Source organism: Euprymna scolopes, chromosome 19 (assembly GCF_053919585.1).
Source record: "Euprymna scolopes isolate OS-2025 chromosome 19, ASM5391958v1, whole genome shotgun sequence".
NCBI lineage: Eukaryota > Metazoa > Mollusca > Cephalopoda > Sepiida > Sepiolidae > Euprymna > Euprymna scolopes.
This window is the reverse complement of record NC_136500.1, coordinates 98,604,545-98,623,912: the sequence shown is the minus strand read 5'-3', so window position 1 is coordinate 98,623,912 and position 19,368 is coordinate 98,604,545.

The following is a 19,368-nucleotide window of genomic DNA, read 5'->3' as shown; positions in this document are numbered from 1 at the left end:
TTTACATATGTGTAGGCACTAGTTTTCATATTCAACATATTCATATTACTCTGTCTAAATATTGATCACTCTTTGGTAGACACATTTTTTTTTGTTTAAATAACTAAACAATACAACCAATATATATATATATACATATATATATATATATATATATATATATATAGAGAGAGAGAGAGTTTATCACAAAAGTGAGTACACCCCTGACATTTCTCCAAATATTTAAATATATCTCTCCATGAGACAACACTTAAAAATGATTTTTGACCCAATGAAAAGTAGTAAGTCTTCAGCATATATAACACAGTTAATTTATTTTCCCCTTCAAAATAACACAAAATATAGCCATTAAAAGATAAATCCCCTGCAACAAAAGTGAATACACCCCTTACAAAAATTTGTCAATATTAACATACAACATGTTAACTCTCAATATTTTGTTTAGCCACCATCATTGTTAAAAACCCCCTTTACTTTCCTGGGCATGGAGTTTACCAGAACTTCATATAAAGCCACTGAAATGCTCTTCCACTCTTCAATAGCGACGTCGCGGAGTTGGCGGATATTTGAGACTTTGTGCACCTTCACCTTTGCTTGAGGATGCCCCAAAGGTGTTCTATTGAGTTCAAGTCTGGAGACGTGCTGGGCTAGTTCATCAACTTTAATCTCAGCCTCTTCTGTAAAGCAGTGGTTGTCTTGATATGTGTTTTGGTAATGACCCAAAACACACTGGAATACTGCTCTATGATCCAGTTTCTGGAGAGAGGAATCATGTTCTGCTGCAGTATTTGACATTACATGTTGGAGTTCATGTTTCCCTCAATGAAATGTACCTCTCCAATACCTGCAGCACTCTTGCAATCCCAGGCCACTAGTTTTCATATTCAACATATATATATATATATATATATATATATATATATATATATATATATATATATATACTCATATTCAACATATATTATTCTCATGAACATAAAATAGGCCAAGAGTGAAAGAAGGAAGAAATAGATTTTTCATTATTTTTCCATAATTTTTTGTTAACTTTAAGGAAAATTCCTATTTTACAGATCATCAGTATTATAGCATATAATTATAAGTGGAAAAAGATCCTAAAATGGTAAGACCACATCTTGGCGAGGATATAAAACACCGAATTACGGGATTTGACTGTAGTTATGCCACACTTATCTTTGTACTCCTCAACTGGTCGCCACCACACATGCTTAAGGCCATCAGAAGCAAACAAATTAAATTTCGTTTCATCAGATCATGATACGGGGAGATGTCAATTAAGTATTTCTTAGTGGCGAGGATAGTGCTGCGATACGTTTGTGAATGAATTCATTCAGTCGATAATTATATTTTAAAAACAATATATATGCCGCTCCCCATTTGGGGGTATCGATTTAGTAAAAGGGAAAATTATTCCCACATCGCATTTAGGTAAAAATGCGCTTTCGTATGAATAACTGAATTCATTCAAAAACGTATCGCAAAAACAAAAACAAATACATAACATCTACGTAAATCGCGATATATCCAAGCAGTCGTGCGAGATAGTCTAGTGGTAGAATTTTAGGCTTCTTTTCATGGTGTCTTGATTTCGAATTTCGCTAGTTTCAGCTACTTTGTTGAGTCGTAGACGACGAAACACGTGTCAGTGAATGATTATATATATATATATATCATTATATGTAAATATAATTATATATATATCATTATATGTACATATATATGCACACAACAACTAGTAAATAAGAATTACGAACACCAGTGTTTCATGCTTACGCAATCATTAGTGTAGGGTAACAATTCCTGCCGGTAATATAAGATGATTGGGAATACGAAAAACTAAATATCATTACAAATCAAGGCCTGGAAAAGTCATGAATAACACAGAAAAATGCGAGCATGTAAAGTAATGTTGTTAAGATTAAACTTAGAAAAGCAAAAAGACTAGTTGTAAAAACTGGAAAAGGACAAAAATAAAAGATTCTAGTAAAACATATAATAAATTTATAACTTAAAATATTAATGCGTTAAGCATTTTTTACAAAATTTTATTCATATCATCAATTGTTAATGCTGCAATATTTTAAGTTATGAATTCATATTTTTTACTAAAATATAATGTCTATTACTTTTCCAGTTAAAAAAAAAAAACTAGTTTTTTTCTCCTCTTCTAAGTTAAATTTTAACTATATTAATTTCCATGTTCGCGTTGTTCTGTGTAATTAAAAATAGCCAAGCAAACATTCGTCTAAAGGGAGCAGGTCTTTAATTCATGTGAAATGTTATCTGTGCGTATACTAAGAACTAGCTCGCCATCACAATTTTATAAGATCCTCACAAGTAAAGATTTGTTTAAGATATGGAAATTACCTAACAAGTAAAAATTTGTATAACATATGTGAAGTATCTCACAAGTAAAGATTTGTATAAGATATATGAAGTACCTCACGAGTAAAGAATTGTATAAGATATGTGAAGTACCTCACAAGTAAAGAATTGCATACGATATGTGAAGTACCCCACGAGTAAAGAATTGTATAAGATATGTGAAGTACCTCACAAGTAAAGAATTGTATAATATATGTGAAGTACCTCACGAGTAAATATGTGTAGAAGATATGTGAAGTACCTCACGAGTAAAGATTTGTATAAACATGTGAAGTACCTCGCAAGTAAAGATTTGTATATGTGAAGTACTTTTAAATTCACTACACACAGTTTTATGATGACTACGGAAAGATTGTCGTTTGTTTATTCGTGAACGAACGGATATCGTTCGTTCACGAATTCGTTTCCGAGAATGAATTTATCTTTCATGTAAACTTTGTCGACGACATCGAAGTTTGGTTCGTATTTCTCCTACGCCGTAACGCTCACTTATTCCCCAAGGCTCTAGCCGTCTTGTTTCTTTTCTCTCTCTCTCTCTCTCTCTCTCTCTCTCTCTCTCTCTCTCTCTCTCTCTCTCAGTCATTACTGATCGTACAATTGCACGCGAAGAACGAGAACAGACATGAAAAACTCAGTATAAACTCTTTCCAAGGTGAGCTGCAACTCACCCCGTATCTGCTCTCTTTTCCCCTGTCTTAAACAAGTTCTTTTTCTCGCTGATTCGTCCCTTTAATATCGCCTGATATGCAAATTAATGTCACGTTGGAAAAGAACATCCATTTACAAAATTATGCGTCTCTTTTTACTTCTTCTCTCCCAAGCCCTGTCACCTGATCGGCTAAATAGAGGCGCGATCGCTTTCACGAATAATACCTTTTATTACAAAATTTAAAAAACACGAAATTCATACTGATTCGCGATGTTAATTTTTCGTTTTCTCATAACTTCCTTGAAACGTGAACAATCGCAAAAGACACAGCGATATCTTTCCTATTTGATCATCGCTAAATAATTCTGAGATGGCTTATCTTTAGAGCATCTTATTGATTACCAAAATGACTTTAAAAAGAAAAACGTGTAAGTTTTTTAGCTTAGAAAATGATGTGCGTTACGAACATGAGAATGCAAGCAACATTTTTTCCTTCTCTATTTTTTCGATTTTCGATTTTCTAGTCCTTCTTTTTAACTCCTTCATTTATTTGATAGCGTAAATATACTAAACTATTGTGCTTACATAAAGTAAACTCGAATGCTATTATGCCTCTGTGAAGTAGCAAAAGAATATATTTTAAATGAACGTGTTATATCAACGGTTAAAACAAATGAAAAAGATTGATCGTTTTGAAACGGTTAACAAGTCTATATAGAAAAGAACGAATAAAACTAGGAACTGAACGACGAATATCAGCGTTCTTATTAGCAATACAAACAAGTTTGAACATGTAAAGAAATGAGAACAGCAAGAATTACAGCCCAACTAAGAAACACGACTAAAATACAAAACTACTTTCAGCAACATCTCCCTGTTTGCAAACACAAACTCACACACACACACACACACACACACACACACACACACACACACACACACACACACACACACACACACACACACACACACACACAATGGAACTTTGAATTTCCGTGTTAAAATTTCGAAATATCCCCAGGGATTAATGCTTTTACAGTATCTTTTTCATCTTAGAAAAATGTTAATATACACGTCTTGTTTTTTTTACTCTTTCTTACAAAAGCAGCTTTGTTCAACTGAGTGTCTGTTAATGGTTATTCATACAAAATATTTCTAATATTCATGTTTTTCTTTGTTTTTCTCGTTCACCATTTGAGCTTCAGTTATTACATTTCCAAACATGGCAGCGTCGTCAAAAATATCCTGCATCCAGCCAAAAGTAACATCACGTTTGATACGAAGTTGTTTCGTATAGCACAACTTTGTCGACCGACGTCGTAGATTTAATGTCATACGGAGTGGTAATGACAGGTGATGAAATAGTTCATGGCTGAACTGCATTAATATAAAATTAACACTAATTATATTATAATAGAATATGGGCAATGGTAATAGGTCCATGTGCAGTAAGATTATAACATTTTACCAGTTACAATGAAGGAAAAGTTTATCAGTGATAACATAGCTTCGCGAACGTTTGATTGAGAATACACAAAAGATGAGTGATTGCGCATGTATAGAAACAAAAACAACTTATTATCTTTTTGTAGATTCTCACCGGCTGATAAAGCAGGCGAGAAGAAAGTTTCTGTAATGTTGTATCTCCTAATAAATCAGATGGTCCAAACGATTTGTTCGTAAGTGTTGTTGTCGTGTAGATGATATTAAGAGCCAATAAAATTTAAGAATAGTCAACATCAATAATTATATTTTTTATATATGTGAAGATCAAAACACTAGCATCAAAGACGAAAATATCACCGTTATAGGCTTGAAAGGTAAGATCGCAAATTGTGAAAGTGAAAAAAAATGTTTATTTATTATTATCGGTAAAAATTAATTTGTGAGAAAGACTATATAAATAATTATGATAAAAAATTTAAATAATGATAATAATAAATAAATTATAATAATGAATCAATATAATAATAATAATAATAATAATAATAATAAAAATAATAATAATAATAATAATAAAAATAATAATAATAATAATAATAATAATAATAATAATAATAATGATGATAATAATAATAATAATAATAATAATAATAATAATAAAAATAATAATAATAATAAAACTTTAGAAGAAAAAGAAAACTCCTGGAAACTAAATTATATAGCAGAAACCTAATGAAATGTATAAATACATGGTCAGTATCACAAGTAAGATACTCTGAAATGTTCATAGGGTGGACTAAAGAAGAACTAAGACAGCTCGATCAGAAAACCAAGAAATTCATGACGATGCACAAAGCACAATGTCGACCGACTCAGCGTGAAAAGGGAAGAGGATGGGAGAGGACTGGATTGTATAGAAGACCGTGTGAATGACACCAAAATAGAACTAGAAAATACAAAATGAAGAACACTGAAAGGATAATTATGACAGCAGGAACACTGAAAAAAATAAACAAAACAGAAAACAGGGAGATGAAGAGTAAGATGAAAAAGAAAAGTGAAAAGAGAAACAACTACACGGATAATTCATAAGAATGACAAAAGATGAGAATAACGAAAACACCTGGATATGGATGCAAAAAACGACACGTTAACTGAGAAATTGAATGCCAAATAAGATAACTCTGCTGCACAAGATAATTCGATAAGAACCAACCATTTCAAAGCAAAGGTCGACAAAACACAAGAAAACAGTAAATGCAGACTTTTGGGACTAAGAGACGGAACGAAAAACCATATAATAAGAGAATGCAGCAAACTGGCCCAAAAAGAATACAAGAACAAACACGACCAAGTGGTAAGGGTAGTGATCTGGGGAGTATGCAAACAACTGCATCTCGAACACACGGACAAATGGCACAAACATAAGCCAGCAACAGTACTTGAAAACGAGAATCACAAAATCCTATGATACATTGGCATACAAACTGACAAACCCATCCAAGCAAGAGGACCGGATGTCGTAATAATTAACAAGAAAGAAAAGTCAAACCATAGACTTTGCTGTCCCAGGTGATCACCGCGTGAATATCAAAGAAAAGGAGAACCGGATCAAATACACAGGGCTAGCTTGACAATTAAAAGGGATATGGATGATGAAGGAAATCAAGATATTATAGACAGAGCACTGGAAACAATTCCGAAACGTTTTGAAAAAATGTTGGGAGATATTGGAATCAGAGGTATGGCGGGAAAGATAGAACTAATAACACTAATGAAAATAGCTAGAATATTGAGAAAAAAATCCTTGAATGTGCGGACCAGACAAACTGTGGCAGAGGCAAAACGTGAAGAAGTGTTACATAGAACAAAAAATATTTAATCTGCATATATATGTTCTCCATCACATCCCTCGTTTTAGTATCCAATTACCGCCCTCCCTAAGAATGATGTCAAATAATTGAGAAGGGTTATAAAAAAAACAAGGAGAGAGCGCTGACCACACCTCCGCTGGATAAGTGCGAATATAACTGGGACCTTGGGAAGGCTATTGCCACTCAATTTCTAGTGGAGACTAATTGCCGCTGTCAGCGAGAAATCAATGATAAACGGCTTTTGCGATAACGCAAAGTCATTTACGAAAATCATCGAAAGAGGTGGAGAGTACTGGAAACGTGGGGAGACTTGTTGCCACTCAGCTTCCCGGGAACGCCACAGGTTGTTTTCAACGAGATATCCTTGATGAACTGTGTGAAAGCTTGTTTTAATCAACAATGATATCCGAATGGAAGTCGGTATAGAAATGTGCACTGCTGATCATGAAAAGTGAAAACAGGAAGCAAGGGAAGTATGATACTACCCAACCAAACGGAGATAAGGGCAGTAGGTGAACATGATAGCTACAAGCATTACAGTTCTGGAAGCAGTAAACATCAAAGCAACAGGAATGAAACAGAAATTTTAAAGACATAGCTCAGAAGAATGAGAAACTCCTCGAAACTAAACTATATAGTAGAAATCACATAAAATGTGCCACATAGGCAGTGTAACTAGTAAGATACTCGTGACCATTAATAGGGTGAATTAAAGAAGAACTTTGACACTGATTAACAAACAAGACAGAAACAGAAGAAAGGAGGGATAAGACGGGAAAAGAAAAATGGGAAGATTAGCTACACGGACGATTTATAAGTATGACAAAATATAAATCTACCAGAAATACTTGGGAATGGCTACAAGAAGAAATCTGAACAGAGAAACTGGATCCCTAATAGTAGCCGCTCAAGATAACGGAATTAGAACTAACCACATCAAAGCAAAGATAGACAAGACACAAGAGCACACCAAATGCAGATTCTGTGAATTGTGCAGACAAGTGAATCTGGAACACCCGTACAAACTGTACAAGCACAAACCGGCAGCAGTACTAGAAAATTAAAGTCACCAAATCTTATTGGACATGGATATACAAATGGATAAACCCGTACAAGCAAAGAAAATGGGATGTCATATTATTTAGAAGGAAAGTAAACTACCGCCATATTTAGATATTGCCGTTCCAGCAAACCACATAGTGAAGATCAAAGAGACAAAAAGCGGAGCAAATGCAGCAAATTTCACAGGAATATGGAAGATAAAAAACTAAAAACATCACTAATAGTAGGAGCACTAGGAACAATACCGAAGACGTTGAAAAAATGGAAGAGATTGGAAGAGGGTGGCTGAGAGGATACAGCGTATAAAAATCATGAAAACAATGGAAATCATCAAATGTAGAACAAAACATGTGAGCCACAGGCGAAGGCCAAGCATATAGAAACTGCTACAGATATGAAACACAATGAAACATTAAATGGAATCATGAAAACTAAAACTGTATAACAATAAGTTAAGCGCCCTGCCCCTCTGCCTTTCCTAAATGTTTTCTGTGTCAGCATAAACTGACACCACACGAAATAATCGAGAGAGGTCAAAGAAGATGGAAAGACCGAGGAGAGAAAGCACTAGCCAAACCTCCGCTGGATGAGTGAACTAGCACTTCAAATAAGCTTATTGGCATCCAAATTCCAGGGAAGATCAATAGTCGCTGCCAAGGAGAAATCAATAGAACACAGCTGTTACGATAACGCAAATTCATCTGCAAGTATTATAGAAAGAGGCAGAAAGTACTGTGGAGACTTGTTATAACTCAGACGCCATAGAACACCATAAGATGTACTCAAAGAAAAATCTTGGATGAAAGCCTGTTTGCCTATTCCTAGTGAGTAAATAATAATAATAATAATAATAATAATAATAATAATAATAATAATAATAATAATAATAATAATGCATCAATAATAATAATAATAATAATGATAATAATAAATCAATAATAGTAATAACATAATAATAATAAATCAATAATAATGACAAAATAATAAATAAATTATAATAATGAATTAATAATGATAATATTGAATCAATAATAATAAAATAATAATAATAAACCAAAAATAATTAAATGATAATAATTAATCAATAATAATAAAAAAATAATAATAATAATCAATAATAATAATAATTATTATTATAACAATAAAAAATAAATTAGAATAACAAATCAATATTAAATAATAATAATAATAATAATAATAATAATAATAATAATAATAATAATAATAATAATGAATCAATAATAATAAAAAATAAGAAGAAGGGGAAGAAGAAGAATCAATAAGAGGTACTTTTAATTAGAAAGAATAGTATTTTTAAAGATAATTATCAACAAATCCTGAATGAAAGAAAGAATTACATCTGATTTGACGAAAATTGAGGAAACGGCAATGAAAGGTTTATTTAGATTAGTACATCGAGAGAGAAATAAATGTAAGAATAATTGCACTATGAAATTCTATTTATATAATTATGATTAATTAAAAGCTATTTTTTTATAATATAGTTATGTTATATAACGTAATATTATAATGAAAACAATTTGTGTTGAAGTAAAAACTCAAATAAATAAAGAAAAAATGAAGGTTATATATGTATTTAAAAGTTAATAAAATAGAAACAATATAAAGTTATAGAGTTCTTGTAGAGATTAAGTAATAATATTGGTTTTAGGTGAAAGGGTATGTATATTAATAAAATATGTGAGAGAGATGATAGTGAATGAAAAATATTCGTTAAGGTTCATAGATTATATTTAGTTATACGAAAGTATACGATTAAATAGATCTGAAGTAATAGTAAATGTAAGAAGCGCTGTCGATGGCGATGTTAACAATAGCAGTGTGCAATTAGTTTCGAATATTATGTAATCATGTCAAATGGGCGTACTTCATAATCACGTTGACACACCGATCCCCGTATGATCACTAAAATTAAGCAGCGGTGAGTTTGGTTAGTACTAAAATAGGTGTTGATTTGAGAATTCCAGGTGGTGTAGGTGCTCTCCATTTTTCTCGACATTGTTTCCAGTCGTCCTGAACTTCTCGTTGCCACTAGACGCAAGTAATGAAATAGAATATTTGAAACGATATGATGCGATATAATTGGGAGTTCATTATTAATGGTTAGAGCTCGTTTAACTTATTTACTTCAGGTCACATTACTCGTTTGGACTTTACAACATAAGTTCTTACATAATATGAAGTTCTACACTTAGTGAACACGTGTTATTTATTATTTCGAGCAACATGGTTTCTGCGAGACAGTTCGTGTCCTCGAATTCAGCGTTATGCGATAGACTTGTAAGCGCTATTTAAACTATTTCTCAATGCTCTTTTCAGCATTCCCCAAAACCTCCGTTTGTGTTCGGGTCATATTGTGACGTTAGTAAGTGCTTAAATTGGAATACATCACAAATACCCTTAAGTTCTGTCGACATAAAATGACAACGCAGTCTGGTACTCCAATCCCTGTGAAGAGTTCATATTCAGAATCGATTGTTACAGCTGTTATTAGCCTCTTACACATGCAACGCCATCATGCCACTCACATAGTCATTCAAGCATATACTTTTACTTATCACCTTGGCGTTGGCCGACTCTGTCCGGTTGCCCCTACCCAATTAATATCCGCAAGTGAAAATTCTTCAGGCATAAACAAAATAAAAAGACATGTCATCTTGTGTTTTCGATACAGTTGAATATTCTTCAGTTATTCTTGCATCATTAGAGGGAGCTTTGCTATTCGGCGGGACACGTGTTTAAAATGTGTTCTTGTTCTTTCACCCCAGATCAAAATTAACTATAACTTTTCAAACGCTTTCCCAATGACGTGATTATGTGACATAACAATCTTGCGATGAATCACGACATATGTCAAATGTGTACCCAATACTCGTCAACCTTGTCTAAACAGACATAAGTTTTGAATTCAATAATTTCTTCAACCAAAAGGGAACCCTATATATACTAGCTACCGCTGCAAGTCTGCTAACGTAGGGTTCATTATATAACAATAATAATTAATTGTGAAATAGTACTGAATAGAATTGCTTATTTCAAATAATTTAATGTGTTTTTACGTTTGAAATCAAAATGTCTTAAACCGAAAAACAGACAAAATTTCTATTTTCAGAAAGATAACTATTAATTTAATTATTACATAATGTAACTAATAAATCAAATAAATATTTAAGTTAATAAATCACATCGAACTAATGTATAACATAAAGAGTTTACGCTGCAGAAAATAATTTTCTAGCGTAAAACAATAGAATAACTAATAAAACGATATTAATAAAAAATAATGGTATAATAAAAGAAATGCGGACAATAATATTAATTATAAAATTATAATGATAATGGAAACAGCGGTCGTTGTCAAAATCGCAATTATCAATTTTAGTAAAAGAAATATTTTGTTTTCAAATATTAAATTTATTACAATAAAATGCAATGTAAAAAATTATGAGAATTAGGTCTTAAACAATATTGTTTATAACTGACGTGTAAAAAGAAACCCATCGACGGTGTCATAGACACAAAGATGCAGCTAACATAAATGTCTGTAAACCGTTGTGAATTTGTCTCTACAAATCGCACACTTTAGTTGCTGTCCATAATATTCTATGTATTAACGAGTCAAAGTTGAAACCTAAAACGTCACTCGCAAAGCATAGTCTATAGGTTTCCTAAACTAAACAGCACCTTGGGGATTGATTACAATTACAATTGGTGAAAATAAATAGAACATAATTTGATTATTTAACGAAGGCTCAACATGAATATTAGCAATAGACTTGAAAATGACTATTTTGAAGTTTCCTGGTATTGTCTTTTACCGACGGATGATTTTTGGAATTAAGGTTAACTTATGGAAGATTTATTTAGTTTTAGATACACAGAAAAAGAATGAAAACATATGTTTAGTTGCACCTCCGCAAGCACTAATGTTGATATGTTGTTAGCACGAGTTATCTTGTTAGCAGCACGGTTCTTGATATGTTTAACAATATAATGGATAGATATATGATTATCACTGAAAATGTTTACTGTCATAGAGAAAATTCAGGAGGTAAGCGTTTTTATGCAAAGTTCTCGATAAAAAGTTTTGCTTAACGGATAACCAGAAAGTCATACTGATTAATTGATAATAGGTCGAACTGAGGTCTTACATATGTTTTTAATCGCTAAAACTATTACGGCCAATATTATTTTCAGACACTTTAAGTTAAACGGATTCTCGCGCGATTGGTGAAACTTACAGGTGTACGGGTTAGGTGAGGGGTGTGCAACCAAACAGCCATCTATCATATAAATCTTACCTGCTTGTTTAAATGTATGTATGTTTTTATATCTGCACAAAACTTTCGACAGAGGCGACGGATTTTCACGAGATCGGTATCGTTTTGAAGTTCCGACATTTCGAACGACAAATATCGAACAATTGGCCCAAAACATTAATTTCTTCAACCTCAACTGGGGACTTTTCTACAAAGAGTGGTTGCTTTTCGAAAGTCATCGCCTCTTGCCGATTGTCTAGTCTTAATTAAAACCTACGTCACTTCTGATTTGGCGTCACGTTTTTTTTCATTTTCTTTTCCCCTTTCGCGGTACGGATTCGAGTCTGCTTACTACTACTACATTTTCTTTTTTTGCGCTCGCAATTTTCCTTTTTTTTTCTACTCATCCAACACCTTTACACACACACACACACACTTTCTTTTCCACCTGCGCGTCACAGGTTCGAACATATCTGCCTACTACAACGTTTTTTTGCTCAACACACACTTACAAACACCCGGACAATGCCGGGCACCCAGGCTAGTTTTTAATATAAATGTCACCTGTCTTTTTAAATGTATGTATGTATTTTTGTATGTCTGCCTAAAACTTTCGACAGAAGCGAAGGAATGTCAGAAGATCTGTATCGTTTTGAAGCTTGACCTGTCGGACGACAAATATCGAAATATTAGCTAAAACATTAATTCCTTTACTTTCAACTAGGCATTTTTCTACAGGGAGGGGTCTCTTTTTTTCGAAAGTCATCGTCTCTTTTCGATTGACTCGCCTTAATTTAAACCTTCGTCACTTCCGGTTCAGCGATAGGCGAAAGAGCAAAGACCTCACGATTTTTTCACGTTCTTTTCCTCCTTCGCGGTACAGATTCGAGCCTGATTTTCTACTACCACTTTTTCTTTTTTTTTAATCTTTTTTTTTTTTTTGCTCCACGCACACCTCCGAGCACCCGGGCAACGCCGAGCAGGCAGGCTAGTATATTCTAAAAAGCAATTTCAAAACACAGTTATAAAGAGAAACTCCTGAAGAGAATCCAGAACCCAGGGGAAAATTGAATATTATCAGAATTCGACAATGAGACTAAAAGTCGTCAATCTATATATTAAGAGAATAGCGTGTGCGTGTTATTTTGTGTGTCGCACTTAAACTTTTTCTTTTGAGTAACTGTCATTTAATCACCTCACCTTTTCTTGTAATAAATAATTTTACCAAGAATTCCCCATAAGTTTTTGCTTTGGTTTCGATTATGGTTGATGGTACCTAAGTAATCTATGTTTACAAATAATTTTACCAAGAATACGTTATAAGTTTTTGTTTTGTTTCCGAGTACAGCTGAAGTTATATATATATATATATATATATATATATATATATATATATATATATATATATGTATATATATATATATATATTTAGTAAAAGTGGTAATTAGTAATGTATATATATATATATATATATATATATATATATATATATATATATTACTAGCTGTACCCGGCCACCTGTTGCTGTGGCTAAGTTTGTCAAAATGGAACACATTCCTTAAGAAAAACTGCATTTTGTTCGTTTATTTACTTTTATTATTTTTTGCAATTTTTTTTATCAATAAAAGTCTGTTTCCCCCCCCCAAAAAAAAAAATTAAAAAAAATTCTTACCTTAAATGTTAGGTGAAAGTTTTTTTTTAAAAAGAAATTTGGCAGTAAACGTTTCTTTTTGGAAAACGGATTTTTTTTTATAAAAAGAACAGATGAATGCTTTATATGAACATTGTAAATAGTTCGGTGAAAATAGAGAAAAGTTTTTTTTTTTTTTTCAAGAGACTGTACAAATTTATTTTCAACAGATGGTAAGAAAAACAGAAAACATACTTCCATCATTAATTATGCAAAAAAAAATAAATAAAGTGTAAAACTTTCTGTTATTAATGTTTGCTAAAAAATAAATACAGTAAACTGCGCTGAAGTGTTTGCATATGCTGCATCTTAAAAAGTTGGTTCATGCTGACAATTAAATAAAATAAACGTCTAAAAATTAGTAAAAAATAATAAAATCATGGATGACGGCTCTTGGGGGGCAAGGAAGTAGGAACAACACAATCATTTGTGTAAAATAATTAATATTCGAGAAATTGTAAACAATAACAAAAATACCAGATACCAAATGCAGTAAAATTCAAGCACCTTTCATACCTGCTAAAACTGTTTAAGTTATTTTTACTTCATTTCTTTTATTAAAAGTTGTCTTTCCAACAATTCACTGGTTGCATGTCGTTTAATTATTGGGGAATTCACTCTTGGAAAATTGTATAAAAAATCTATGACTATCACTAACTCTAAATTTGGGAGTGCAACTCGAACTTAGGGTTAGTGGTAGATAAGTCATTTGTTAGGTGTGTCAGAAATTTCGTGAAAAATATTGAATAATTCCACCCCGTCTTTCCAAGCTTATAACTCCTCGAAACATGTAATTAAAGCCCTAATTTCTTTTTCAATTAAAGGAGCCAGGACCAAGGTTTCATTTAAAAAAAAAACACGTGGTTTAAAAAAAAGGTTTTAAACTTTGGACTTTACAGGTAAATTTCTAAAAAGCACTACTTTTTTTTGTTTTAAATTTGAATATATTATTTATTGATCTTTTATTTTAAATTTGTGATATATAACACTTTGGTGAGTGAATTAATTATTTACTTTTTAATAGACATGTCAAAATGGGAGGCGTGAATTAATTCGGTCCCCTGTCTTTCCAAGCTTATAACTACTCGAAAAATATAATTCAAACCCTAATTTTTTTTCAATTAAAGGAGCAAGGACCAAGCTTTCATTATAAAAAGAACAACAAAAAAACAAACAACGTGTTTGAAAGAAAGGTTTTAAACTTGGGACTTTATAGGTATATTTCTAAAAAAACACTACTTTTTTGTTTTAAATTTGAATATATTTTTTATTGATCTTTTATCTTCAATTTGTGATATATAAAACATTGGTGAGTAAATGAATTATTTACTTTTTAATAGACATTTGAAAATGGGGGGTCCTGAATTGAAAAAAAAGCGTTTGTCTAAAATATTATATTCGGTTTATTGGAAAGAACATAAAATTTCACATTGACCCTGAAAATATCGTAAAAATTGAGTCAATAGAAAATTTTGATAGATTTTTAAAGTTTAAAAATTGAAAATACTGAGCTTGTAAAATTCAATTAATTTTATTACTGTTTAAAAAATATATATATTTCTATTACTTTTTATACAACTGTAATAGTTTATTTTGGAAGTATAATCCATAAAGAAAATAAATAACCCACTTTTAAAAGAGAAATTACGAGTCTTTTTTATATTTTATTCGTAGTTCCGTGTTAGAGGTGTCAAAAATTCATACAAAAATTCTGATACAGCTAGTCATTTAAGCCTTACTCCTTAAGCGATAAGCGGACATTTGTTTATTATCATTTTTTTTATTCAGTGTGTAAAATCCATTTTGAACAACATATTTGGAAATTAGGAAAACAAAAAAAACTTTGTTTTAGCATGTTAAAAGTATTTAGGTTGGTAGATAATTAAATTCTACTGTGTTTGGTATAAGTTTTTTTTTTGGCTGTTGTGTCTTGCTTTTTAGAAATTTTGACTAAGGGGGTTGCTAAGATCGTATTTTAAACTAAACTACGGAGGTTGGAATGCTCCCCCCCTAAAATGTACGTGGAAAAATCGATTTTATAGCGAGATTTAAGAATGGTAGCCGAAAAAAAGGTGAAAAGCAAAACAAATAATCGATGAATAATTGTTACCAAAGGCAATAAATGCTACTTTTTTACTTACATGAGTGAGTTTATTGCATGGTTTAAAGTATTTTCAAGCGCTTTTCTTTATTTTTAATCTAAAATTTCGGGTGTGTGGGTGCAAAATATTTCCAGATTTTCTAGAATTCCCCGCTAGATTGCAAACGAAATCTCCAGATCTAGCGGGAAAACCGCTAAATTGGAAACACTGGTCACGTGAGGCAAGCGGTGATGAATAATTGTCCATGAATAAAAAATAGCATATCGGTACAAAGAAAACCACCTATTTATCATAGAAAAATTAAGTATAATGTTATAATTAAAAAGAGATATATAGAAACACGCATGAGTACAGTAAACATATTATACCAAAATGTCGAAGCAATCATTTATTTAGTTATTTAGACTATTAATTTCGAACAAATTAAGAGTTATATATATATATATATATATATATATATATATATATATATATATATATATATAGGAATCGATAGAAAATTGATTCTACAACAATATATACGAAATCTGCGTTAATAAAAATTATTATATTTAAGCGATCTTTACGACCGGGATACGCCAGGCATCGCTGCTGGCTTGGAAAAATACTGTAAACAGTTTTAAAAAACGAGCCAGATTAATATCAGGGCGTATCTATTTACACTGGACATCCACAATATGATAACATCAGTATATTACATACGAAGAGTCCGCTGTGAAATTTCCACAGGTCTCGCTATTTTACCTAAGAGATAAAATAATGATATACGAAAATGACATTTTAAATATCAAAAAGATATTACTTCTTCACTGAATATTTAATATTTCTGCTCATAAATATTTTCCTGTTGGAATTTCTGTGTCAGAAAAAAGGCTGGCAAGATAATCGCCATATTTGGTCGGTAGTATGTAATTACCTTGTCCATGGTTTCCAATCTCTAAACATCCGACGTATACGGCTAACTTCGGTTGCACGATTATTAAAGCCAATTGCTTTGCTCCTCAGATCTTGTGTTCTTCCACTGATTTAAGCAATCGACTGTATTTTGCTGCCTGCTTCTTTAAGTCTGATTAATCACTTATATGTCATAGTTTTCAAATTAATTTCTGTTTTTATTTTCTTATATATCACAATTCATTTTTTTGCAAAAAAATAATGATAGTGTGTTCGTTACAAATCTACTTTACTGTTTGTTTCGTTCACCACACTCTTTTCTTCTACCTCTTCTTTTGCACACGTCCGTTCGTTTTCGTGACTCAAAATCGTCTCTCTTCCCGCTTTCCTTTCCTCGTTATTTATGGAATCAGGGTACGAGATTCTCCGAGATTCCCAAAAATTCCACGAGACTTTTTTCCACATAAACGCATGCGGGCGCCATCTTGATTCTTAGTTTGTGCTCTGCAGGTAAATACGCGCAGCCTCTTTAACGGTAAGTCACTTTCTCCACACTCCCCCCCTGATCTCATGATCACAGAGACGACAGGGGGTGGTGATCGCCGCCGTCGGGTGCTTCTACGAAGGGGGACAGTGCTGCTCTCGTCTTCGCGTGCGCTCTCATCCACCACCTGATGGTCGGGGAAGGCTTCATCTCCGTGGAGGTTACTGATATCAGAGTCACTGCTTGATAGGGATGGTGCATCAAAATCGTCTCTCTTCCCGATTTCCTTTCCTCGTTATATATGGAATCAGGGTACGAGATTCTCCGAGATTCCCCGAGATTCCACGAGATGGCCCACTCGTCTCAGAATCAGAATCACTCTCATCGTCCACTGGAGGTGGTACATGTGTCGCCGGCCGTAGGTCCCTTACGTGACGGGGTACACCATCAACTTAGACACACTGTTGACTCACCACATCGGTCACTGTGCCTCGTTTATACTTGTCAGTACATAGGTTTCCTGGCGGCTTCACCCAGACAGCATCCCTTTGGCATATCGATTCCATTCTATCTCAGTGGCCACAGTTGCATCGGGGTGGATTCCTTTTTCTCGGACACGGTACTGATAGATTGCGTTTGCAGGCGCCGTTCCTGGAGAGACGCCATCCTTTGGCATGCGATTATACCAGTACACAGCTTCTGCGTTGGTGCACTGCTTCCTGGCTGCAATTGTTTTGATGCTGCGATGGCTTTTCTCAGCTATACCATTGCCAGAAGGCACATAAGCGCATCTAAGCCGCAGCCGCACACCCCATTCACAAGAATGGGGTGTGTGGCTGCCTCATCTGATGGCTGCAAAAGGCTGAGTCGTTGTCCGTCAGCACTTCATCGAGCGCACCTCTTTCACAGAACACGGATGACAGCTGGCGAATAATGTTGCAAGAGTCCTGCCACCCGAGGAGTCTCCAGACTGCGAAACGTGTAGGCCCACAACCGATGAGGGTACAGAAGTGGTTGCCACCGTAGTGTGTGATGTCCATGCCCACTCTCTGCCACTTACCACTCACTCCTAACTCTCCTTTCTTCCATCGTGCTGGAGCTGGGTCGATGGATTGACAGGCCTCGCAACTTTCCACCACTCTTCGGATATCTTTTTTCCTACTCCTGAATCAATCATCTTGACAAAGTACAGTGTCCGCTTGATGCCAGGATGTCCACACTGTCGATGAATGTCCATGATGCGCGCTGCATCCACATTACACACACCTGCTGCACATGTGTTTTGCAGATTATCAGCATCTCTCCAATCACCAGCCAGAAGCCATCGTTGAGGGACTCTTGTCGAAGCTTCTGCTCTGTTGAGCGCAGACCTGATCAACACTACGTCCACGGTCAGGTCATACTCTGTGATGGTGTCGACCAAGGTGGCAAGCCGTCTTCGAATTAACATCTCACTCGATGCTCGTGTCGTCAGCCGTGCTCTTCCACTTAATGCATCGGTTATCCACCGATGAGTGCATGCCGAGTCAGTCATGATATGTAGAACTTTGGCGTGCCATTGAAGCGCCAAGTTAACGCCCTTCAATGTGGCATCAAGTTCGGCCAGGTTTATGTGCCTCGAATCATTCTCTGGCCGAAGCCAACAGGCATCTTCAATAATGGAATCATTAACTGCAAGGGCAATTCCAAGGGCCAGTGAACTAGCATCCACCCAGACCGTGAACTCATTTCCGCTGATGCACCACTTTCCCTGAACGGGGTCATCACTGGTCACTCTGGACACAGTCTCTGTCAACATGCTCCTTAGGGTGACATCGTATACTGCATCGTCCCATCCCGACGACACGGCTGTTGCACGTCTCTTTATGGCTGCCACGGCACCCCGAGCCAATCGAACACAGGGAAATGGCCTACCATCTTTCCACAAAGCGAAAACACTGTTCGTCGAGTGATGTTTGATGGGACCTTGGGAACGTGACTTCCTCTTCTCCAGCAAAGTCCCTCCTTGCTATTGCGCACGTGCAGGCCGAGAACTTTTGCTCCATCGCACAGACGCTCTGGTTCCTTGCATGTCAGTCCAAAGCTTTCAAAGTGCATTCTAACCGATTGCGCTGACATGAGGTTCTCATTGACGAATATATCATCGATGTATGAGGATTTTGCCTGTTGCACTGCCTCATCTTGCTGCCGGATAGCATGCATGATTGCTGTCATAATGCCTGGGGCCACATTTAGACCGAACCCTAGCCTGGTTAGACAATATCGGGTCCCTCTAATTTCCACAGTCTGAAATGGCCACAATTTCTTCTCAATGCGTATTTGCCTGCGTAGGTCCAGAGTTGCCACGTTCGATCCCTGCTGTCGCCACTCCCTTAATTTGAGTGCACACACATCAGCCCTTGCTGTATATGGGTCGACATGCTCATTGAGCTCACGGTAGTCTAGGACGGGGCGGACCTTTTGTTTGGTCTCTTGTACGACGGCCAT